Below are 24498 nucleotides of genomic sequence, written 5' to 3'. Positions count from 1 at the left end.
ATGACTTCTTCTTCCTCTTCCTCTCCCTCCTCCTCCTTTTCTTCTTCCTCCTCCTCATCCTCTTCTTCCTCCTCCTCCCTCCTCCTCCTCCTCCTCTTCTTCTTCTGTTTTGATTTTATTTATTTTTATCTTATTCACGTTAATGTTTTGCCTGCATGTATGTCCCCTAGGAACTGGAGTTACAGACAGTTGTGAGCTGTCATTTGGGTGTTGGGAATTAAACCTGAGTCCTCTGGAAGAGCAGTCCATGCTCCTAACGCTGTGCCATTTCTCCACCCCCCCATTAGCAAAGTTCTTTACAGCCCTGTAGACTAACTTCTGTCAGCAGCCTGTTTCTGTAAATAAAATTTTATTAGAACCTGCCATGCACATTTTTTTTATACGGGACAGCTTTTACAGAATAATGTGCAATGGTTGCAAAGAGACCTTCTGGCTTAAAAGTCCAAACAGAAAGACATGCTAGCACTTTCTGATATGAGCTAACGAAGGAGGGTTAAGAGTCATCTTTGGGTAAAGAATGCCAGGAGAAGTTCCTTGGAGCCTTCCTAGTAAGACAGATGTTGTCAGCCATATGTTGAGACCTTAAGGAATGGGAAAGTTGTCTGGTTCCATAGGCTTAATACACCTTAGGATCAGAAGGATGACAAACAGTGCCTAGTTTGACTCTTGCATATCTGTGTGGAGGAAACTGAGACCCATAGAAGCAGTAAGACTTACCTGGAGCAGGTTTAGCAGAACTAAGTCCTAGAGAACCCAGTTCAGAGCACTTTGTTCTGAATGGCTATTTTATTGTAAGCATGCATATATACACATGCATGGAAGGGTGGAGGGAGAGAGAATTAATCTGTAGTAAAATGGCAGAGTGCTTGCGTCTAAAGGGCAATTGACTATATTGTTTCTCCTGTGTTTATTGCCTTTGAGCTGGGAGAAATGTGGACACAGATTGCCACCTTGTCCTATATAAAGAGGCTGTTGTCCTGGCAAGGGCTGCCCATAGCAACATGGCTAAAATGGTCACAGGCCCTTCTACTTGAGGCCAACTCCCGCACAGCAGCTGCACAGTGGCTGCCAGTGGCACACTGTCTGCCCAGCACCTGCCCTCCCTGCTGTCACCAGATCGGAATGCAAGCCCTATCCATGAGGCCTGCTCTCCTGGAGTGTGTCCATTGTGGGGACCAGTGTCCCAAGGATAAATGATACCCCTGTATACCTTGACTTGTGTCCAAGGCCTTGGGGACACACAAGGTAGCTTAGCCTTTTGACTAAAAGGGATACCAGATATTCCACCAAAGACTTTCTCAGCCAGGCATAGTGACACAGGTATTTAATTGTAGCTATTTTAAGAGACTGAGGCAAGAGGATGATAAGTTCAAGGCTAACATGGGCCACCTAGTGAAAGCCCCTAAATGCTGTTTCAACCTAAAAGGTACAAAGTGTGGCCAAGGATATAACTCAGTGGTAGAACACTTGATTAGCAAACATGTTCAATCAATGATTAGCCCTAAGTTCAATCCTAATTACAAAAACAAAACAACAACAAAAACCACCAAAAACAAACAAACAACCTGGCATCAGTTACTTTCTACCATGAGAGTTAGACCTGTTGAGGCAAAGGCCTCTCCCTCCCTATTTTGTATAGTTCTGCCTCCTGGGCATCCCTGGGAACAGCTCTGAAGCAAGAAGGGTTTTGTCTCTATTGTAGAAGAGAGGGCAAATGTCACAGTGTGTAGGGTGTTCAATTTCCTGGTTCCCTAGCTCAGTTCAACCACCTCCCCAGCTGGGTATTTCCAAAGGAAGTTAATGGACCTCCCTGGGACTCAGGTGTCCCCACCTGTGCAGCACGCATAAATGGGATCTTCCCACCAGCACCTGTGGCTATCATGGTTAAACTGTTGGGTAGAGACTGAACCGAAGGGTGTTCCTACTGGGGCACTGCAAGTGTACATCCACACCCTCAGGCCTGCTCTCAGGCAGACTTGGTTGGGCAGTTAGCTTCCCAGTCAGAGGACACTTCAGAGTTCTGGAAACTTGACCTGGAGATTAGAGGCCTAGGAGTGGGGAGGGTAGAAAAGCGGGGCCTGGGGTGGGAGGAGGGGAAGAGCAGGCAGCAGTAGGAGATTCCCAGGATCCTACTTGCAAATGTGAATCCAAGTGTGGCATGACAGCAGACAGCCCCACTAGCTCCTCTGGGCACCGGCATCAGGAGTCAGTGGTATCTGGACAAGACAAAGTTGCAAGCTCATGAGTCTTGGCTGTTGTCACCTTGGTCCCATCCTTCTGTGGTTTTCCATATGATCCTCCACCATTGTCTTCTCTTAAGGATTGATTGTGTGTGTGTGTGTGTGTGTGTGTGTGTGTGGAAAGTAAAATGATACAGTGACTAAGAACCTGTTTTTGAAGTCAGCCAGGGGAAACTCAGTTTCCGCCTATATACAATGGGAACGATGCCAGCTAAAGGACTGGTGATATCATGCATGTAAGGACTCAGCTCACCTTCCCACACACAGTCAGCCTACTCGGTAAAATGTGAAGAGTACCAACTTTGTGTTGAGTAGAAATCTGTGGGAAGCAAGACAGCATTTAGGAGCTTTCATTCTAGTGGGCTTGGAAACACAGTAACAACAGTGAACACAGCAGTGTGGCTCAGGAAGGGTATGACTCAGCCAAGGGTCACACAATGTGACAGAGCAGGGACAAGTGGCCACTGCACAGCCAACTGCTTCTTAAAGTGGGTGCCATCTGATGGGAAAATCAAGAAGGAGACAGCCACAAACAAGTGGTTTGTGCAAAGGCCGTAGAGCGGTATGCAGCTGTTGGGCTCAACTGTAAAGATCGGGCACAATTGGCAGGGGTCTTGTGAGCCTTAGATGTCTGTGAGGGCTTTCAGACACTTCTGACCTGCAGGTGAGGTGATGTCACATAATTTGCATATCTTAGAGGTGGTTTTTGGCGGCCATGGGGGAGACTGTATTGAGTGGGAGGATAATGGGCAAATGGGAGACAAATTATGAATCTTTTCCCCCAACTCTGCAGGAGACAAGGATAGCATAGACCAGTGACGGAGAGTCCAGGATAGACCAGTGACATCAGAGATGGAGAGTCCAGGATAGACCAGTGACATCAGAGATGGAGAGTCCAGGATAGACCAGTGACAGCAGAGATGGAGAGTCCAGGATAGGCCAGTGACAGCAGAGATGGAGAGTCCAGGATAGGCCAGTGACAGCAGAGATGGAGAGTCCAGGATGGCCAGTACCCCTGTCCTTGGGGGAGGAGCCATGAGAACAAAATGCAAAAGGGTCCTTGCTTCTTTGCAGGTGTAGGTAAGGATTCACAGCTGCTTCATGGAAGGGAACAAATTGTTCTCTGAAGAAACATTTTATTTATTTACCTACATTTATTTATTGCTTGTTATGTATGTATGTATTTGTTTATTTATTTATTGGCAAAGTCTCACTATGTAGACCAGCTGGCCTGGAACTCAGAGAAATACCTTCCTCCACCTCCTGAGTGCTGGGATCAAAGGCATGAGCCACCCTGCCTGATACTTACTCTTTATAATGTGACACAAGGTCCTCTGTAGCTCAACATATAGCTAAGAATGGCCTTCAGCCTCTGGTCTTTTGCCTTCATCTCCCAAGTGCTGAGATTCCAGGCATGCATAGCCACGCCCACTTTATCCAGCACTGTGGATCAAACCCAGGGCCCCATACGTGCTAGGCAGGCAGTCCACACCCCAGCTCAAGGATGCAGTTTCTTCTGTGTTTGGGCAGCCTGTGCCTGTTCTGGCCTAAGCTTTTGGGTTAGCTTTAAGGCTCACACTTCATATAACCCTACCTTGAGCCCTAAGGCCCAGAGCCATTCAGAGCATTTATCCTGCTGTTCCCTCACTCGATTCAGAACGACCTCTGTTGACATGCGAGTGGAAACTTAAGCCCTGTTAGGTCCTGGAGAATTAATGCCCACCTCTATGTAAAATGCTAGACAACCTCATGCTTAGGAAATATGTGAATCTGGATGAGGAAAAAAAATGTATTTGTTTTAGCGTTTCCTTTAACTATGAATGTAGGTGACAACAAAAAAACCTTAGTGGCGCCTGTGACTTGCGTCACTGGTGGAAATCGCAGATATTTCCATAAACTTCACAGTTGTCAATGTTCTCTGGAAATATTTGGGCTCATTGCTAATGAGAAGCTGTAGGCAATTAGAACACTTGCTGGTGCCCTTATCACTCACTATGTTAATAAGCAAACACCATGAGGGTAGGGTTCACCCTTCTGAGTAGTTTTTTACGAATTAAATTATGTGTGTATGTGATGTATATGTATCTATATGTCGGAGTGTGAACATGGAGGAGGAAGTTCACTGAGGCCAGAAGAAGGCACTGGATCCCCTGGAACTGCAGTTGGGCACCACCTGCCAGACACTTCAAGAGGGACACCCATTCTCAGCAGCTGAGCCATCTCTCCAGCCCCACCTTTGATATTAACCGTGTTTTCTTTATAATCCACTGTTTTATTTTTACTGGATGCATTCTGGGGACTTTATAACCTTCACTGTATTGTGTAGGTGCCTGTGGCTCAGAGAAGGTCAAGGCCTCTTCCCCCATGTATGAGAACAGCTGAGGCACAGAGACGTTGATCTTGGCCACATGCATAGAGCTGGTGCAGGAAATACACAAACCCATGCGGCTCTTTCTGATTCCAAAGCACTTCCTTCTGTCTGTTTGTTCCTCTGTGAGCCCCCCCCCCCCCCCCCCGCACACTTTGTGCATGCAGGAATGTATGCCACACACATATGGAGGTCAAGGATAGCTTGTAGGAGTTGTCTCTCTCCACCATGTTGGTGGCAGGGATTGGACTCACTTTGTCAGACTTTGTGGCAAGCCCCTTCACCCTCTGAGCCATCTTGCTGGGCCTCAACGTCAGTATTCTTAAGTCTGTCAGTGCCTCCAAGTAGCCTCATCAGCTAAACCTACAAAGCCCAGTCCCCACAACATTGCTTCTCAATATTGCCTAAGATCATGTTCAGGGTAAGTTCCAGAAAGGAGGGCAGTAGGGAGCCTGATGCCAATGCTGGGGAGGTGGGGACAAGCCAATCTCTGATTGGTGAGCTCCAGACCAATAAGAGACCTTGTCTCAAAGGAAGTAGGTGATATTCCTGAGGATGGCACCTAACATTGTCCCTGACCTTTGTACACACCCTAAGTGCTTGCACATGGGTGCACTTGTATACACACACACATACACACACACACACACACACACACGCACACACTCCCTCCTGGGGTAGTAGCACGTGGCTTTGATCCCAGTACTTTAGAGGTAGAGGCAGGCGGATCATGAGTTCAAGGTCGTCTTTAGCTATATAGTGATTTAGCTCAGGAAGCAGCCTGAGCTACCCGAGATCCTGCTCAAAGCAATGGTGAAGAAAAATAATAATACGAATCAAAAGGAGAGAGAAGAAGCAGCTTTTGCATCTGTCCCTGTAATAGAGTAATGCTTTCTTTATCAGAGAAACACACTTCCTTTCTTCTGGGCATGGTGGTACACATCTTTAATCCCAGAACTTGGGAGTCAGAAACAGGCAGATCTCCATGAATTTACAGCCAGCCTCGTTTACTTAGTGAGTCTCCAGCCAGCCAGGGCTACATAGTAAGATTGTGCCTCAAAACAAACAAACAAACAAACAAACAACAACAACAACAAATGAAATAGGAGGGCTAGAGAGATGGCTCAGTGGTTAAGAGCACTGACTGCTCTCCCAGAGGTCCTGAGTTCAATTCCCAGCAACCACATGGTGGCTCACAGCCATGTGTAACAAGATCTGATTCCCTATTCTAAAGAGAATGATAGTGCACTCACATACTTAAATAAATAATTTTTCAAAAAAGAGGGAGAAGGAAGAGAAAGGAATAAAAGAAAAAAGAGGATCTACTATTCTGCTCTAGTAAATCTCAGGGGGAAAGAAAATGGGTATATTTTTTGCCCCTACTTTGTGCTCCTTGAGTGTATGAACAGAGGCAGAGAAGACAGCCTGGGCTATCTGTAAGAAACAGAGGCAGAGAAGATAGCTTGGGCTAGCTGTAAGAAACAGAGGCAGAGAAGATAGCCTGGGCTAGCTGTAAGAAACAGAGGCAGAGAAGATAGCCTGGGCTAGCTGTAAGCAAGCAAATAAGTAAAGCGAAGCTGGGATCATGGACCACAGCTCCAGTCCCCAAGCTCCAGTGCAGCCTTTGCTGTCTTGGTCCACTGCAAGCTTGGGGCACATCACTTTCATGAACTCAGTTTCCCAAGATGATCTGGATCCTAGATCTGATTTAATCTGGCTGTCAGACAGTAAGTAAAGCAAGGTGCCTTGTAAGGTGCTTGGTACCAAGAGGCCTACAAGGGCGGTGACTATGATAATGAGATGGTCCCAGCTCTCCCGAATCTCAGGGAAGGGACAGACGCCTGCTTGTTCCATGAGATGGCCTAATCATTAGGTTCCTGGTGAGACTAGGAGCATCAGAGATGAGCCGTCAGGGAGGATGGTCCTTCATCCCCATCTCCATTCCTGTCCCAGTGTGAGTAGTGATGCTTCTGTCTGCCGCACTGTTCTCTTTAATACGCAGGGCCGTGATGAGTCTTGGTGACTTATGGACTGTCTCTTGGCAGAGGTTGCACTTGAGTCAGGGCTTGGGGACAAGTACCAGGCTGGCTGCCAGAGGCAGAATTTACCTCAGATCCTCTGCTTTCTGCCTTCCCTTCTCTCCCCAGGATGCATTTAGTGCTTTGGACTTATTTTGGCTTTTGCAAGGCCACAGGCCTGGACAAGAAGCTGGTGACCGTACACTAGGATTCTGACACCTGCCCTATGCCTCCCCAAACAGAGGCCCTGGGGCCGAATCCTTAACCAGCTACTGGGTCTCTGAGTCCTGGTGGGGCGGGTTCTAAGATGTGTATATACAGCGGACCAGAGGAAGACCTAGAGGAGAAACAAGCTAGGACAGTCAAGGTGGCTATGTATGGGACAGAGGACAGATTGAAACATATATGTTGGGATTCTGTAAACCCCACCCCTCAGTTACCTGGCAACAGCCAAGTATGCTCCGCCCCAGTGACCTGACACTATAAAAGGGGCTGCTTGCCCCCTCCTCTCTCTCTTGGCCTCTTGCATGCTTGCAGCCTTGCTCCCCCCCACTACCCCTCCTCTTCTCCCTTCCTTTCCCCCCTCTCCCTCCATGTGCTCATGGCCGGCCTCTACTCCTCTGTTTCTCTCTCTCTCTCTCTCTCTCTCTCTCTCTCTCTCTCTCTCTCTCTCTCTGCCCCTACTACCCTCTTAACTCCCCCATGACCAGAATAAACTCTATTCTGTACTATACCATTGTGTGGCTGGTCCCTCATAGGGAAGGGATTCCCAACATGGGCCTCCCAAAGGCATCCCCCTTGCCTCCAGGCCTTGCTGCACCTCCATAAGCCATATCCCCCCCAACTCTCTTCATCCTAACATTGGTGCCAAAACTTCAACAACAATATATGTGATTAAAAACACAAACCTCCCAACTGAGAAGGACATTAAATAGGAAGGAGATATTCTCTGGCGTCCCCCTTGTTCTAAGCAATCCCTTATGCCCATTCTCTCAGGCCCTTAACATGTTCTGTATGTCCTTCTTGCAGCCATGCATGCAGTATGAAGGGCTCACCATCCATCAGTATAAAACCCCAGGCAGGGTCGTACAGAGCCGCCTTCCCTTCCCATAGCCGCTTTGGATGTAAAAATGGGAAGGGTGGGGTTTTTTGTTTTTGTTTTTGTTTTGTTTTTTATTTTCTTGATAATTTTTTTAAATGATAAAAATTTAAAATAAATATTTTTAAAACTATTTTCATACTTATGGTTGTTTTGGCTGCGTGAATGTCTATTCACCACATGAACGTCTACTGCCTAAGGAGGCCAGAAAAGGGCAGTGGATCCCCTGAGACTGGAGTTACAGACAATCATAAACCGCCACATGGGTGCTAAGAACAGAACCTGAGCTCTCAAGAGGAACAGATGCTCTTAGCTACTGGGCCATCTGTCCACTCGTAAAGATGGAGTGTTTTTGTTATCATGTTGTTTATTTGTTTATTAGTAGTGAGAGACTGATGGGAATCATTACATGTGTCCAGGCATTCAGGGATGGGAGAGACCCCACAGTGTGCAGAGGAACTTGGACTCCGCTAGGAAAGCCACTTGCTACGTGGTGAAGAGCCTGTTATTTTTGTCATTGGAAGATTTGGTGTCAAATCCCAGTTCTTTGCTTTGTTTCTTCAGCATATTTCTCAGCTGTGTGATTTAAAATGCTCTCTCTTCCTCCCTCCTTCCCTCCCTTCCTCCCTCTCCCTTTCTTTTTATTTATTTTATGTGCATGAGTATTCTATTTGCATATATGTCTGCATCAGGGTGCCCAGTGCACTTGGAAACCAGAAGAGGGCAATGGCTCTCTTGGGACTGAAGCTACAGACGATTGTGAGACGCCGCCGTGTGGGCGCTAGGAATAGATCCTCGGTCCTTTGCAAGAGGTACAGATGGTTTTAGCCTTTGAACTATCTCTCCATCTCTAGACAAGTTCCTTTGCCTACTTGAGTCCATTTCTGCTTTGCTCCAGCAATTCTCCCTTTGGGATTGCTGTCCTTGAACTCCCCTGCTCTCCCCAAGGGCACTTGATCCACAGGAACAACCTCCTTGTTTCTGCTGGTCTCATCCTGTGACTGATTGGGTGGGGCTGGAGAGCTGACCCTGACAGGTAAGCCAGGTGAATTCTGGGTGTTTCAGGAGTAATTTTTGGAAGGAGGAGAGTCATCCAATCGATCTGCAGCTCAAAATAGCTTGGAAGTGCAAGAACAACAATAAATAATGGGTTCCGGATGCTTTTAAATCTTGGCATTTCCTGATCTTGGCTCAGCTGGGCCAGACAGCTTCATCAGCGTTTACTGCCTAGGCCAGCAACACACGCCTCCCCTGGCCATGATCCAGGCCGAGGCTGCTTTCAAGAAAATCAGATCTAGAAATGTTTGGACCTCTGGCACAAGTCCTTTGGGTCCTGTATGTAGACTAAGGATCAGACAACATCTGGGCTTGTGTCCTGGGTGGGACTAGAGAAAAAGATGAGAAAAGAGGTTCAGTTCTAGGGACCAAGTGGGTATGATGTTGGCTCAATATTAGACAGGCTCCTGATTGCTCTCAGTATTTATTGAGCACTTACTATGTATCGGGTACTAGGGATATCATGCTGATAAATGTTTTATTTCTCATTGTACGTTATAGAAGGTTCAGGATTGAGAAGGCGATGAGAAGATACAATTGGAGTCCTAATGTGGTCTGTAGATGCTTCAGGAAGGGAGGGAGGGATGGAGGGAGGGAGGCAGGCAGGCAGGCAGAGGAGTGTTACAGTTTAAAATGATCCAGGAGAGGTACACAGGAGGCAGACCCTCCAGGGCCTATGGACCTGAGAGTGTTTAATCTTTCCCTCAGAGGACCCTGGAGGGATTTGTCAGGCTCAGATTTGCTTCTCATGGTGATGGAGGTAGCTGCTTTATCCAGCAGCCTGGAAATGCCTTAAACTGCTGGAAAGGAGATCAAGAGGAGGGAAGAAGCCTTGGTTACCTTGAGATGTGAGGGAAATCTACTACAGACTGGGCTATCCTCAGACCCGATGGTTAACACTATGCCTCTGTGGTGAATGAGGGAAAGAGCCATCCCTCAGCCTCTAGCTGCAGCTGTCCTAGGACCATGTTGAGATCTCACTAAGAATCATTGTTGTTGTTGTTTTTTAAACCTTTGAAAAATTTAAACTCTCTCTCTCTCTCTCTCTCTCTCTCTTTCTCTCTCTCTCTCTCTCTCTCTCTCTCTCTCTCTGTGTGTGTGTGTGTGGGGGGGTGAATGTGTTCACCTGAGTGCAGCTCCCACAGAAGTCAGAGCTGTTGGATCTCTTAGAGCCAAAGTTACAGAGGTTGTGATCTGCATGCTCTGGTCCCCTCCAAGAACAGTACACATTCTTAACCTCTCTCTATCTTGGCCATCTCTCCAGCCTAGCCATTGTCTTTTGAACACCAACTTTGTACCAGATACCATATACAGAAATCTCTCTCAACCCTCAGAGGGACCTGAAGGAGCTACATACAATTCTTGCTTTATCTAATTCCCCATTATCTAAAGAATAAGAGTGGCTAAATCATTTTGGCCAGAATTACACAGCACAGGACCTCCTATCTCATTGGACAACCTAGAAGTATTTGACCCTGCTGAGGGCGAGCCATAACCCAAGCTTCAATCCAATTGCTCTAGTGACCCTCAGCATTGTGTCTGCCCAAACCACATGAACCAGTTCAGAGCCAGACCTAGAAAGGCATTGTCATGTGTGGCCTGAGGGGACACAGCTGTGTGATTCTTGATCCTTGCTCAGGCATGCTGGCTTCTGGCAGTTCTTGCAGTGAGCTGAGCTGTGAGTCTCTGGGAATTGGATGGTCTCTGTTGCCTGGGTTTTTGTTGTTATTGACCTTCCGTGCTCTCCTCTTTCCTCTCTGCTCCCACCCTGTCCCCATCTGTTGCTGCCCATGGGGCTGTGGCCTTGCTTCCCAGATGTGCACTGGAATTGAAGCAGAAGCCAACTGAGTAGCTGTTACCTGCCAGGGTCTTGGTGCAGTGATTGGCCTCTGTGGTCTTCCCAAGCCTTGGGCAGTACCTGGAAGGGTGGTCTGAGTTATCTGTTCTCACTAGATGGGGATTACCTGCTAGGCTCAATTCCTTATTTGAATACTCTTGCTTGAACACACTTGAATGTGCATGTGAGCTACCAGGATCTTAGTAAAGGCAGGCTCCTGGTTGAGGTCTGGATCAGCATGAAAGGTGGGTACTCCGGGTAAGGTTGTTGTCATTGGGACCCCAAAGTTAGGAGCAAGTGAAGATGTGCCAGGTGGTTCATGGCAGACTTCATGACGGACTCCATGACACTTGGTCCCTCGGGACTTGTGCCCTTCTTGCGTTCTTCCTCATAAGGAGCTGCTTATGGGGCTTCTGTTGTGCCCAGGCTGTCACTTTTTGACCCCATGTGTACCCAAGGTCCTGGTGACTTCTGTCTGTGAGGTTGGCCAGTGTTGTGATCTGGGGAAAAGACTCGGAGAAAAATAACCAGCACAAGGTCTGTGCTACTACTTAGAGTAGTACCCGACTTGCATTCTCTCTTACTGCTTCAGCTAGGAGCTGGAAGTCTAAGGATGGGTCTTCTTCCTCTCTTTGACTTGCTGTGGCCTTGTAGAAGTCACTTCCCCACCTGACACCTCAGCATTACTATGGCAAAAACACTTTAACTTCTGCTCTATTGGGAAGAACAAAGACAAGAATGTTCACTTTAGAACTCAAAGAATTCTTACAAGCTCTGAGGTCCCAAGTCCTATCAAGGAAGCCAAAGGGATTTGTTCTCAGTGTTGTATAATGTGGATAAGGTCTTCTAATCTTTTTCAGGCTTAAGGGACTCCTGGACATTATGTGCTTCCTCTGGCCAATGACACTCCCTCCCTAGGTCACCTGCTCTTTAAGAAGGCAGCAAACACTTGTGATTAAATGGCAGATCTCTTGGTCTGTCTAGTTCTTCAGCTTGGATGTTCTGTAGAAGGCAGACTCCCCACCATGACTGAAAACGCATCATCTGCACCTCAGCCTGTGGATCCTCCTCAGCACAGCAGCCTGCCTGGCCTCTGGCCCTCCCTAGGCACGTGACCAAGAAAAGCCTATGGGACCAAAGAGAGTCTCTTTTCCCACCAGCTGTATCTGGGAGTCTGTGGGTCTGGATTTCTCATCTGACCCACTGAGAAGGAAAGACGTTTCCATAGGGAATACATGGATGCAGAAACTCTCTTTTAAGGGGGAAAGTGTGAGGGAGCTGATGGCTCACAGGAATGTGAGGCAGAGATATGAAAACTGGCCAAGGAAGTGGGAACACTCTCCTCGGCTCTACTCCCAGCCTTCCCACAAAGGTTGGACTATTCTAGGTGCTGGGAATCAGCCCAGGGAAGACACAGCCAGACCCTAACCCCCGCATAGTAGAGGCAACCAGGACCTGGTTTGGTGCTATGGTCAAAACACGGTGCCTCATGACGTGTATGAATTGTGGTCTCAGGAATCTCCCTGACATTGAATGGTAGGTCAATGGCCAGGACATGACAGAGGTCAAAGGTTCAAGAGCTGTGTTCCAAAGGAAGGATGACCACTGTTTTGCAGTCATGGAGAGGTGGACAACAGAAAGCTCCTCTAGACAAGCTAGGTTGGAAACCCTAGGAAGCTTTGCTACACAGTAGGGCTTTCATCCACATAGTATACCCAACATGGTTTGCTGGAGTGAGAGGCAGCCCTGAACTCCCTTCCCGGGTACTTCTCTGAGGTGTTGCCTGGGTTCTGAACTGGAAAGATTCAAAGGAGTCAACAGGCATTGAGAACCTGACGTCCCACCAGGGCTTCAAAGTCCAGCAGCCCAGAGGCAGGGAGACTTTTCTCTGCAGTAGCAGCACACTGTGGGTCAGGCCTAATAGGGCAACAAGGAATTTGAGCTTCAATCTGGACTCACATCCCTGCTGCAAAGCCACAGCACCTACCCTCAGACTTCAAGTTCTCTATCCTAAGATGGAACATACGCTCTTAGCGGGGACTCTTGTGGACGGCTCAGACCCAGAGTGATGGAAAGAGTTCTTTAGGAATGGTTGCTCAGTCTGCAGTCTGGATCAAATTAACTTTATAAAAAAATTTAGATCACCATCAAAGAGTGTGTTGGGGGGGGTAGTGTGTGCATGTGTCTATGGTGCAAAATATGTCCTATTTTTCAAGCATAGAAAATAGTAACCTGGCTATTTTATTTCATTTTGGGACCAGGCATATTGTGTTGAATTCACTAAGGTTAAATAGTAGAGACAGCTTGCCACTATATGGCTCTCAGCTAATAAAAATGGAAAACCTAATTAACTTCCTCGGAATTCCTTTCTCTTCAAAGCCGAAGGCCTTACAGGGGCTGTGGGGGAGGAAAAGAACAGCCTGGGGTTCCCCAGGGAGCCCAGCATGGGAACCACGGGAGCAGATGGGCCATGTGGCCCTCCAGCTTCCTCACTGTGTGGCAGCAGGGCCCTGGTGGGCTGAACACTGACTGAGTCATGCTCCCTGGGTGGGTTCAGTAGAAGACTGGCCAAAAAGCCTGGACCAGTGAGAAGGAAGACCTGGCTGTCTCAGCTTGCCAAGGCCCCAACCTGCTAGGAAAGGGGAACTCCTCAAGGGTATAGTCCCAGCCCAGAGCCCCAAGAAGCTGACCACCTCAGGGTTGTTGATATTGGGCAGGTCACAGCAAGTCCTCATTCCACCCGGGGAAATAGGGAAAGATGTAAGCTTGCACCTCGCTGGCCTGTTGCGTATGACATTTTCTCAGATGCTACATGGGGCTGCCTGACCTTCACTCTTCTGCCAGAACCCCTTTCTGCTTCTTTCTGGTTATTTATAACAGTGCTAACAGGCAAAGGGCTTTTCAAATGAGTCCCAGCCAAGGCTTTACCATCTCTGCTGCCAGCTGGGGCAGGAGACAACATGGGCGAAAGTAGAGAAAATGGATTTCCAGGACCCCAAGGAGCCTTCAGATGGGGGGAATGGCTTTTCTTTTCTTCTCCTTTTCTTAGTCTTCTTATGTCTCTGGGATTTTTAAACATTCACTGTGCTTCTATTAGAGTAACACAAAACACTGTTGTAGACAAAGTGTATATTCTGTATTCGGAACAATGGCATTAAGTAGGTTGATTATTCTGTACAAGTTCTCTAGTCTCCATCTCCGACATGTTTGGGGTTTTTTTTTTGTGTGTGTGTGTGTTTGTTTCTGTGTTTGTTTTGAGGCAGGATTCACTGTGCAGCTGTGTCTATCCTGGAACTCATTGTGTTGATCAGGCTGGCCTTGAACTCTCAAAGATCTTCTTGCCTCTGCTTCTTGGATACTGGGAATAAAGGCGTCTGCCATGGTACTTGGCTGGCCAGAATGTTTTTGTCACATCCTTTTCAGTCACCTAACCTAGGAAGCTCTAGTCCTGTCCCAGATACTCTAAATTTTGGGAACCTTTTGAATGAGGGAAAGAGCTAAGCAGGTTGATGCTAGGGTCACAGTGGCCTCTACGTTAGCGAGAGGGTGAAAAGGCCTGCTTCCCTGGCTCAACAGGATGCCCAGCTTTCCTTCATAGTGAGTCAGACAGTGAATGCCTTGATTTGGGGGACAACAGGAATCTTCTTTTATCTCTCCATTCATTCATTCATTTATTCATTCATTTATTTAGTGTGTGTTTGTGTGTGCACACCCCATGTTTGCCAGTACCATGGCACCAATGTGGAAGTCAGAAAATAATTTTTAGTAGTTCTCTTCTACCATGTGGGTCCCAGAGATCAAACTCAGGTCCCCAGGTTTGGTCCCAAGCCCCTTAATTCACTGACCCCTCTTGCAATCCTTCTACTCTTTTTAAATGAATTCTAGTAATTTGTTAGACTGCATTCCTTTAAAATAAACAGAGGGAGTATTTTATAATCTACTTCAAAATTGAAAGCTGGGCGTAGGGAGACAGGTCCATACTTCCAGCCGTTCAGAAGGCTACAGTAAGAGGATCAGAAGTTTGAGGCTCACCTGGGCTACACAACACATTCCAGTCCAGCTGGGGTAACATAGTGGGCCGTATCTCAAAAACCAGACAAACAAGGGCTGGTGAGATGGGGAAGGTGGGTGGGGGATGGGGAAAGACAGTGCCATGCAAAGCCAGACTGCCCGAGTTCAGTCCCTTGAGCCTGCTGAGTTGTTCTCTGACCTCTACACATGTGCTGTGACACACAGGCCCACGGGATGCACACATCAATAATAATAAATAAAAACATATACATGTATGACTGTGGATGTGTAAATGTAGTGCAGTGGTAGAGCATTTTCTGGAAACATGGGTTGACTGGAGAGAGAGAGGGAAATAGATAATAGATAATAGATGATAGATAGATAGATAGATAGATAGATAGATAGATAGATAGGTGATAGATAGATAGATGATAGATAGATAGGTGATAGATAGATAGATGATAGATAGATAGATAGGTGATAGATAGATAGATACATAGATAGATAGATAGGTGATAGGTAGATAGATAGATAGATAGATAGATAGGTGATGAGAGATAGATAGATGATAGGTAGATAGATAGATAGATAGATAGATAGGTGATAGATAGATAGGTGATAGATAGATAGATAGATAGATAGATAGATAGATAGATAGATGGATCGATAGATAGATAGATGTACATACATGCATATATACATACATATAGATATGGAAGGAGGGAGGGACAGGAACAGACAGAGACAGAACAAGAGAACATGACTTTCTGTTGGCCAGATGTGATATTGCACATATATCATTCCATCCTTCAAGAAGCTGAGGCAGGAAACCAAGAGTTTGAATCCAATCTGGGTACATATTGAGAACCTATTTCCAAAAAACAAAAACAAAAAACCAAAAACCAAGCCTCAAACTGAATGGCGCTCACTCCTCTTGTTAGTCCTTTTGCTGCTCTAAGAAGACTTTCACAGCATTACCTATGGAGAACATTTTATAGATTTTCCCAAACACTTTTCCACCCAAAATGCTTCACCAAACAGAGGACAATTCCATAGCCAGTGATTGCTTAGAGGTCCCAAGTCTCAGCTCACGACATGGCCTAGAATGTAATTCCACTTGAGTCTCCTGCACATATAGTAAGCCCTCCATTGCATCTTGCCAAGGTGGGGCCCAGTTAGGCCTGGAAGGCACTAGGCTCCTGTGCAAACAATTCAGTAATCAAAGTAAGTTGTATTTCAATTCATTGTTTAAAAGATTACCATGAATATAAAGACACCAATTTTAGAAATACAGACAGGCACCTGGAATGCCAGGATGGTTTTCCCAGGGCCTGAGGCAGAGGGATAACTTAGTAGCCCCCCCCCCCCACCCTAGGTGAGTTCTGGTATTTATTAGTTATGGCGGATCTATTGTCTCTTCTCCTCCCCCCGCACCGCTTCTTCATGTACCTTTTATAACCTTGGCTGCCTTCCTTACCCTCTTCTTGCCTAAGTCACCCTCTTCTCAGCGATGGGTCTGCCTTCCAATTCCTGTACACTGCTGTGACAAATCTCCCTCCGTCCCCACCCTGACCCCCAATCACCAGGCCTCTCAAGGCCTTTCAGCCACTCCTGAGTATTAGAAGGAGCAGCCCGGAGCGGCATTTGATCCTCGTGGTTTATTTTTGGTCCTGCCCTTCAGCAACTGATAAATGTAGCACTGGGCAGAGGTGATGCGCAGCAATGGTGAGTGCCAACATCAGCTGCTCGTGTGCTCACACATCTCCATTCCCCACCTCACGGAGGGGCCTTGAACCAGGAGCGAAAAGGAGCACAGAGCAGTTTTGTCCCAACAGGGGTTGACAGAGGTGAAATTATTATGGCATAACTGAGGCTGTAAGAGCAATCTAGCTTTGTTTGGGGGTTGTCTGGGGGGAAAAAAAATTAACATGTGCTCTTTGGCTCTTGCTCGCTGTCCTTTACAATTCACACGGCTCTTGCTTCGCTTCTTACGCCCATCTTCATTGGACACCTACTACGTACCAGACATCATGCCATGCACTGGGGGAGGGGGTATGTGGCAGGGGCAAAGCAGGACAAGTCTCTGCTGTCAGGGAACTCCTAGTTAAGGAGTAGATACATTTAAAATAGGGGAAAGCTGGGGTGGTTGCGCAACAGTGTGGGTATAGTTAATGCCACGAAATTGTAGGCTTGAAAGTAGTTAAAATAATTCCAGAAGAATGAAGTGCTTACTGAAAGAGTCTCAGCAGGGTGCTGGCAAAGCCAGAGATGGGGTGGTCTGCCCAAGTGGATTGCAGGCCAGGAAAGGTGGGTAGCCACTGGCAGGTGAAGGGTGCCAGTTCAGAGGGCCCCAGGTAGGAACCCACATGCTCCCTGCTGTGTGGGGCATCTCTGGAGATGTCTAGAGGCACAGTGGCCGCCTGTGAACAGCAAGGCTCAGCCGGGGCTTGCTCGCTCTGCCTCTGGGGCCTCTTATGCGCGTGCACGCATCACTTGGCAGTTGAGCCAGTGTCTTTCCTGCCACTCTCACGGGAATTCAAGAGGCCCTTGAGTCAAGTGCATGCAATCAACGGCAAGGACAGGCAAACGCAAAGAGCGCAGTAGCCCAAGTCACAGCACACACTAACCTTTTATTGTTTAAAAACAAACACTGTCTTCCAGGGCTTGGACATCAGTGTGCCCGCTGAGATGCTCTAATGGCATGGACCGGAACCCATGCTGCCATGGGTAGAAAGGAAAGTCCCCTCCCAGTCCCTGGTGCCAGCAAAGGGAGTCTGGACTCTAAAGGCCTGCAGCAGGCCCTGCAAGAGCTCCCAACCCCCACCCCCATCTCCACCCCTGTAATCCCACCCTGCCCAGCCACCCGAGCTCACAGATCTCAGGGATAAGAGACTGCTTGGAGGCCACAGGGAATGGGGGAAGAATGTGACTAAGCAAGATAGCACCTGCCCTGTGGCCCTCTTTCTGGCAGGCAAGAACCTGACCCAGAATTTGGGGACATGGACCAAATGTTGAGGAAGTGACCTGTCATTTTGAAAAGCGCTTGAACAGAGGATACGTCTAGATCCCAGTTGTATGATCCTGCTAGAAGCCGGCTGTGTGGATCTAGAATAACCCCCCTACCGCCCCGTTCCCCTTCTATTCACCTCAATTTTATCACCTACAATATAAGAGATTTGTTTGGGCAAGTGTGGCACAGGACCATTCCAGCACATAATCCTTCATGATGTTCCTCAACTGATATGAGCCTGTCTCCAGCACAGCGGAGGTGGACTAGGTATACATCAGTTCTCTTTTATCTGGTGGCAGAGAGGCGCTGTGTGGGGGTGATGGGAATTCCTAGGAAGAAGTCAGATGAGTTATGGGATGCTGTGCCTACCTACCATCTTAAAGCCACGTGTTCTGTGCTTTCGTCTTGCCTCTGGGTAGAAAACTATGGTACCAAATTGATCATCCCTGTTATTCCAGCACAGTCCCCACCTCAGGGCCAGAACCCCGATGTCCTCCTTGAGGAGTCACACAGTTGGGCCCAGATGCTTGCTGGGCACCCAGTACAGAGTCCACCATCTCCTCATCTTTGATTCAGATGTCCCCACCAATGTGTTTCATCTTTGATCCAATCTCATCCATATCAAATTTGACAGCAGTTTGGTTTTTCAGTAACTCAAGCTTCTTGGCTTCTTCCACAGCCAAGTTTTCATGGAACTCTCTTGTCTTCTCTACTAACAGGTTCTAGTTAAGGACCATTTAAGTTTTGTAAGGCGAGTAACAAATGAGTTGGGAGGAAGCAGGGCCTAGCAGAGCACAGACTCTGGGGAGCAGGTTGGGTGAGCAGTGACAGAAGCCCACCGGCTAACCTGGTTGGCTGGTCGGCTGGAGACTGGGTATTGCTGTACCATAGGTCTGGTAGGATGAGGTTTGTCCATAGCCTACAGAAACACTAGCATGGCAAAAAGTTCTGAGTGGAGCTGGGCGGGGATACAAAGGTTGTTGTCCAGGGTGGTTCTAACACCCTGTCCCTGGAGCAGAGCTGTTGTCTCAAGCACACTGTACCTTGGTTCCATTACAGCTGACAGGGATAAGTTCGTGACCAGTTCTGAGTGCCTGACCCTGCCTTGCTCTCTGCGCTGGAGGGTCCATTCTTATCAGACTTTCTCTCAGGGTCTTTGACCACCTGCTTAGTTAGAGCTTGGAACCTGACTATAAAGGGCTGGACATCATGCTGGGTTCAGCTGGCCCAAGGCCAGACACTCCCCGTGTGTGTGTGTGTGTGTGTGTGTGTGTGTGTGTGTGTGTGTGTGATTTCTGATGATGCTGTAAGCTTGCCTACCTTTCTTACTATTCTAGACTTCTTTAGAAGTTTTGTATTAATTTAGAAGACAAGAAGAAGATTGGATTTTTTTTTTTTTTTTTTTTTTTTTTTTTGTATATAAGAAAGATGAATTAGCTATCACTCTGTCATTGACAGGTGATGCAAACTCCAACTTGCATGCAGTTTGGAAGGGGGATTCATTCACTTGTACAACTGTAGAGCACAGAGAGTCACTGCCTTCAGACCCAGCTGGATCCAGTGCGTAAATTACCTTGTTGGAATCCGACTCAGAATCCGACTCTGAGTTCGCTCTGCATTGCCCTACCTTGCTGCTGTCTAGGCTGCTGTTCCTAGGCACTCGAAAAGATGGCTGCTATCCTAGCTGAATTCTCTCAATCAGATGCTTCATGAAGCCTGAATCCAATCTTGCCCACTGTGCCAGACTCACTGACCTGGCTTTAGGGGAGGGGTAGATTTCCAAAGAACAGTCAGTAGATGTCTCCCACAGGGTGGGGGTGGGGGAATGGGAAGATGCAGGCCAAACAAGGGACGTCAGAGAAGAAACAAAAATGGCCTTTGTGGAGACCTTGTATTTCCTTCCCTCCTTTCCCAGAAAGGCATGGAGGCTCAGGGTCATGGTCTAGACTAGGCCATGTGTAATGGATTGGTAATGGCTGCTATGACTTCCTGTTCTAAGGACATTAATCTCGCTCACAAGAGCTCTACCCTGTGATCCAGTCACACACCCCCCTAAATACCCCATCTCCTAACATTATCATCTTTCACCTTGGGGAGTAGGATTTGTGGGGTCATAATTCAGTCTGCAGTGATCTGGGATACTCACCAAGTGCCTAGTGTGTGGAAAGCACTCAGCCTATCTTCCTTACTTTGTTAAGAGGCCCTGAAGGTAGGACTCTCCTTACCAGTATCCATCTGTAAAAGCAAAGCCAAGGTCTTGATCTCTGAGGTGGAGTCAGCGGCAAGGCCTAGGCCTGCCTGCCGCCCACCTTTGCTTGGCTTCTTCTCATCTCAGTACAGACCTCCCTTTTGTACATTTCCACTCTGGAAGTTCATTCATTAATTTACTCGCTGATGTGTTCCTTTAATTAAATGCTGAGTTCAGCCTAAATATTACCCCAAAGCTTGCATGGTTCTGAGACATTTGATAAACTCAAGAACTGTATGTATGATTTGGGTAAGATGGGCCCTATGGTCTGTCTGTCCAGTCTCAAGTTCTGAGACTCCCCTGAAAGACCCAAGGTGAGTATGGCATGAGTCCAAAACCCAAGCTGTCCCTGTAGCTACCTGCCATGCCTCCTCCTCCCTTCCACTCGGGAATTCTGAGAATTTGCTCTGGGCCATGGAGTAAGCTAGGAGATTTGCTGATTGCAGGCAGGAAAAATAGACTGAACATTTTTTTCTTTCCTCCTGAAGATGCATTCTTTCTGAAGCAGGGGATCGATTTCCAACAAGATGCACAAGCTTCCAATGAAGCCACTTATGTGAGTCTGGAGTGAAGCCGTGCAAATCCTCTGCCAGGGTCATTTATCTCCCCCGGCTCGAGGAAGCCACAACCCTTTCAGGCGAGGGGTATGGTGTTGCCTGAGGAAGGGGCATAATGGGACAGCAACTTGATAGAATGGGTTCGAGAAGCTGTGTGTAGGAAGCTGGGGATATGGTACAGTATTGCTTTCCCGAGTCTGACCTTGCTCTCCCATGTGACTTGGGAATGCCCAACCCCCTTCCTAAGCCACACTACCCCTTCATCAGTGGGGATGAGTGGTCCACGGGGCTCCTCTCACACTCACCAACAGTAAAGGGGGTAGCACGGGCTTTGAAGAGGAAAGGCTTGGGTTTGATTCAGCCTCACCTCTCTGGGACCTTGGGTGCTATTTAGAGATAAGGTTATTTACAGAAAAGAACAAGTTCAGTAGAGGTCAATTAGGTGGGCCTTGATCTGGGGTAGCTAGCGTCCTTATCAAAGGAGGCAACATATGTAGAAAGGCAAGATAGCCACCTCCAAAGCAAAGAGAGAGGAAGGAGACAGAGCAGTTCTTTCCTTTGATAGCCTTGGGAGAGCCCGGAATGGAATATGGTGTCAACCCACCCACCCTCCAGACTGCAGATCCTGATTTTCTGTCCATGCCGTGCCCAGGTAGTATGCCGTCACTGCAGCCCATAACAATAAACACAGGTGACCCTCCCCCACCCATCTCCTGACCAGTACTGTGGGGACAGTGCTGCCACTCTCCTGGGATGTTTTAGGACTCTGAGGCGAAGGTGTATATGAGACTATTCAGCATGGCTTTTGGCATATCGTGAGCACTCAATAATAGTGCTGTCTCTTAGTCCTGTGCCATGACCTCTTGGCTCTATCAGGAGAGCTTGCAGAAGGTAGAAAGCCCGGACAGGGCCAGAAAGCCCCAGTTGAGACCTTTCCCAGTAAACTGGGTCACCTTACATACCCCTTCAAAAGCCTGTAAATGTAGAGGAGGCCAAGAATGTCCCATTAGTGGAGCACCTAATGGTTTTTTAGCTGGAGAGTGGTCTTGGGTCTAATTGACGAAGCTACAAAGCAGAGGTTCTTTATTTTTATATGCTGGCTGTACTCTGAGTAGGTTGAGCTGCTATGAGGATCAATATACGTGGCCACCATGGGCATTTATGGGCATTTTGTGAAGGAGGTAGTGCGGTCGCCAAGGAGGGGTAGATACTCTCTGGATGACCTTGAGCAGCCCCCAACACTCCTTGAACCTCAGTTTCCACATCTGCAAAATGAATGAGGTGGAACGCCAGCTCATCCGATTCACGGCTGCGTGATCCCCTCAGAGCTGTGCGTGAATTCTGCGTGCACACGTGTGGCTCGGGGAAGAATTGCTAGTATGCTTCTCCTTTTGGAGGAGATGGAGCCTAGAGTGTTTCATATGCCAAAAGCAGGCCCTTCGCCGCTCGGCCATAGCCCCAGCCCTTTGATCTGGTGCTGGAACGATCATCTACCACCTGGATTACCTTTCAGGACCGCCGGCTCCTGGGGGAACTGGGCTTCTGAGACTCTGACTCTAAGGCACTTTTAAAAATCTGGGTGCTATGGAGGTAAACTCTGAGTTATTGGGGTAAGAGAGACCAAGAACATAGCAGCAGGCTGGCTGCTGAAGGCTTTGCTGGTCAACAGGCTCCTGCTATCTAGAAGTCTTCTATCTCAGCTCCAGGCCCTAGATGACGCCCAAGTGATGGCTCTCCAGTTTGCCACCTCCTGTCTCCTGCATGCCTCCAACAGCCTAATACTGTTGCTATGCTTACCCTACCCACTCCCATCACACTCAGACACTGTTGCTATGGTGACCCTACCGCCATCATGCTCAGAGTGAAACTCCAAATCTCTTACAATCCCCACCTGATCCGGCTTCCACCTGCCTGTCCATTGCTGTCCCCGGCCATCCCCCGGCTCCCAGCAATGAGCTGCAGCTTGCTGAGCTCAGCACTTCCCTTGCTCCATGTTAGCCCTTGTCTCAGGCTCCTTCTCACTGAGGCCTTTGCCCCGACTAATGCCAGAAAACCCCCTCCTTCCTCCTCCATCATCTGGCTTCTGTCTGTCCCCACCTCACAGCCCACCACCAAATAACACAGTCAGCTCCTGTGCTCCAAATGAACCAGTAAACCCTAACCTAATATTTACCCCCCAGAGAAATAAAGACGTCCTCGGAAAGACTTACACACAGCAGTGCCAGACTTACAATGGCCCAAACCTAAAAGCAAAGCAATTGACCATCCACAAAAGCCAAAGCCATCCGCATTGTCACAGACTGAGTGGGTGTATAGGAGACAGAAGCTCCTAGAGGCAGCTGGGAGTACCCACCTTTAGTGAGTTCCCTTTAGTGGCAGCAGCTACTCAGCACTGGTGACTCAGAGTGGCTGGGTTACTGCAGTTAAGGCAGAATGTCTTCCTCTCACCATCAGGCCTCGAGCATCTAGCTGATCTCATCATAATTCCTGCAGTGGTCCTTACTGTAAGTTCGCCTTTTCCCCTCTTGGGACAGCAACGCTGCTCTTGAACTCTGGGGGCATTTACCAGTGAGTTGAGGAAGAGTTAACGGAACTGCTCTGCCACAGCAGTCTGAGAGGTAACGAGGAGAGCCTAATGGGTGGGTTGTATAAACCCTGTGGATACACTGGACGAATGAAGGACTCAGAGGCTGGACGTGACTACTTAAGATTTCATCACGCTAATCAGAATGGCGCATAATTTAAAACTTACGAAGTGCTTTTCTGGAACTTTCTGTACAGATAAGATGGGTGACTAGAATCACATCTTCTGTGTGATTTGCCAGTCTCCGTCCTCTATCGGCCCTAGCGGTCCACCTCTGAGTGGACAGTGGTCGACTTTGTTTCACCCCGGCTGTTGCATATTCTCTAGTACGTGGCTCTGAGTAACTTGCAGCTCAACATTTAGGGATACTGGAGAAAGTGGAGAGCAGGGATGGTGAGGCCCCGTCCCTGGAGCACATTTGCTGGCACAGAGCTGCTTGGCCTGAGTCTCAGCTGGGAATAGCCTTGTGCACAGAGGCCTGGTCCCATGCTGCCCATATAGGCAGGATTCTTGCAAAATGTCAATTAAGATATTTGACCCAAATTTGGGTAAAAGCCCTTTTCCTGTCTCAAGTTGAGCTAATTATACACATTTGTTCATAATTTATGAGGCCTAGTAAGTGGGAACAATTAAGGAAAAGGCCCTGGAAAAGCCTATTTCTCTTGTGTCATATTTGCTTTGGGGGATGCTGAGGCTGTTCCCTCCCATCTGCCATGGAACGATGGTACTTGTATCATGAGCAGGCAGGTACCCATTTCATAGGTGAGTCAGTTAGGTTTCAGAGGGTCATGTGAAGGCTCCCAGCTAATGAGTAGAAATTTAGACTTTGGATAGCCAGGCCTCAGCTGCCTTCCTCAAACCCGTGGGGGTCCCACCCACTACAGCGCTGTCTTCCCACCTCAACAGTCTCTGAATCTTCAGGCAAGTCCTATAATTGGTACTGGGTAACCTTGGGTAGTAGATGAGAAAGTCAGCAGCTTCTGACTCAGCAGAGGTGGGCTGGCCCTAGTGTCTACAATAATAGTAAATCCCCAGGAGATGAGGATGCAGCTGGCCCTGCTACTTTGAGAGCCCCTGGTCAGGAGGATGCTCCTACCAGTGTCCCTTCAAACTTCCTCCCACCCTGCCCTCACTGCAGGTGGGTGAGGGGATCTGTCAGCCTCTTCCTGTGGGCTTACATGGATATTATCCCAAACTGAGGAGCTTCCAGCTTGCTTGCCATTTCCTCCCACACACATGTGGATTGTGGATTGCCTGCCGCACGAGGCTATTCTATGACTTAGCTTTTCTTTGCCACATTTTTTTAAGGCCATACGTTGATCTCCTTCATTGTTTTCCGTAGAACTGTGCCTTATTCTGTAACAGCTGTGTTGTGACTTTATTTCAACCTGTCCTCTGATATGGTGGCCCTCCGTACCTTAGATATTATGAATAACTCCCACCATGCCTGTGGAGTTACATGTTTTACAA

The 24498-nt window shown here is 47.9% G+C and overlaps 1 protein-coding gene across 1 annotated transcript in view; it reads left to right on the top strand.

The window, feature by feature from the left end:
• The window catches only part of PPARGC1B (PPARG coactivator 1 beta), a 101507-nt gene that overhangs the window by 49697 nt on the left and 27312 nt on the right, over positions 1-24498 (top strand). The window lies entirely within an intron of this gene.

The sequence above is a fragment of the Micromys minutus genome (assembly GCF_963924665.1).
Source record: "Micromys minutus genome assembly, chromosome: 8".
Lineage (NCBI taxonomy): Eukaryota > Metazoa > Chordata > Mammalia > Rodentia > Muridae > Micromys > Micromys minutus.
Note: the sequence above shows the minus strand (reverse complement) of the source record. Positions and strands in the feature narration are given on the sequence as shown.